The sequence below is a fragment of the Hypanus sabinus genome, chromosome 31, assembly GCF_030144855.1.
Source record: "Hypanus sabinus isolate sHypSab1 chromosome 31, sHypSab1.hap1, whole genome shotgun sequence".
NCBI classification, from domain to species: domain Eukaryota; kingdom Metazoa; phylum Chordata; class Chondrichthyes; order Myliobatiformes; family Dasyatidae; genus Hypanus; species Hypanus sabinus.
Window position 1 is genome coordinate 13,016,140 of NC_082736.1, and position 1,567 is coordinate 13,017,706.

Here is a 1,567-nt window from a genome sequence, read left to right on the forward strand (position 1 = left end):
GAGAGAGAGAGAGAGAGAGAGAGAGAGAAACAGTAACATCTATTAACTTGCCGACTTTCCTATTACGATCTTGATCCTTCGATGCGTTGTTGTTGTGGTCATTCACGTATGACCCCTCCGTATTTGAGCTAGATTTTGCGATTCTCAAAGGGGGGGGGAGGAGTATTGGCGATTCTGTACCCTTCTGCCCATCAGAGTTGCTCCTCTTTCGTAACAGTGGACACACCGGTGTGATTTATTTGTGTTCACTGTGGGCGGCTTTGGTAGTCCGCTCTTTCTCTTGAGGAGCCATTTATTTGCGGTAATGAGCGGTCAGCCACGTTGAGACTCATTCTGCCGCTGTATCGCTGTAACACCATTGTGATTCCTAATGATTCGTTTGACCTTTGGCTTTGTTCAAAATTCAATGCTCACTCGCGTGGAGACGCCGGGGATTGAACCCGGGACCTCATACATGCGAAGCATACGTTCTTCCACTGAGCTACATCACCACTGAAAGTGTGAAAGTGTTCAGGTCCAATCCTTCCTGCATAGGACACTTGAGCAGTGCAACCCAGACAATGGCTGACGTCCACAGTCACTCGCCCCGAATCTACTCCACCATTCAGTGCGATCATACCTGATCCTTGTTCAGTTTTCTTCCCAGTCAGCATGATCAATTTTGTGGAATGAAACCAATTAGACTCGAGCAGAATGATCACGGAAAAAGAAAGCACTTAACGCATTCTGAAGGGTAGTTTGAATTGCTTCCTGTTGAAAAAAGATGTTACGCTTACCTCACAATCTACCTCGTTATGACACGCAACTTTATTATTTACCCGCACTGTGCTTTCTCTGTCGCTGTTGCACTTTGTTCTGCATTTTATTATTGATTTACTTACTCTCTCAATACACTGTGTAATGATGTCTATGGAATGAATGAAAGAGAAGCATTTTGTCACATATTGTATCTGAGTACGTGACAAGAATAAAATAATTTTTATCCCCACTGAACTCTGTACGGCAGCAGAAATGGAGCATCACCCTCCCACCCCCACACCATTCCACCGCCTTTCCCCCGGACAGAACAGCCAATCCCAGCAGGCAATTAAATGCCCCGAATAAGCTGCTGAATCCCCATCCACCCTGGGTGGGCTCGAACCACCAACCTTCCGGTTGAGAGCCATCGATTGGTAGTAAAAGAAGGATTAGATGGCACATTTCTTCGCTGTAAAATGTTGACTAGTAATCTGTACCAGGATACGGCTTTTCACAATCTGCGTGAATGATTTCCATGAGTGTGTCGTTGACACAATGAAAAGAAAACGTTAGGAAGAAATATTTGTCGAAATTAGAAGCTTCGCGGGGTATTCCCAATAAATTGATAGCACAGCTGCAAACGACTCGGCAAGGACTGAACACTCCTCACAAATGCGCAGGCCAGGAAGAAGGGCATTTTACATGGAATCTGGTGACTGTGTCCCAGAACGTATGGGGAGCGTATCGATCCCGGGTCTGAGAGAACAGGACAATAACTGAAGTAAAATCTGAAACTACCGGAAATATTCCACAGCTCAGACAGCGTCTG

The 1,567-nt window shown here is 45.6% G+C and overlaps 1 non-coding gene across 1 annotated transcript; it reads right to left on the reverse strand.

The window, feature by feature from the left end:
• Positions 1–419: 419 nt before the first annotated feature.
• On the reverse strand, positions 420–491 carry trnaa-cgc (transfer RNA alanine (anticodon CGC)). The gene has a single exon. It is a non-coding gene; the product is annotated as a tRNA-Ala (tRNA).
• Between the last annotated feature and the right edge of the window lie 1,076 nt (positions 492–1,567).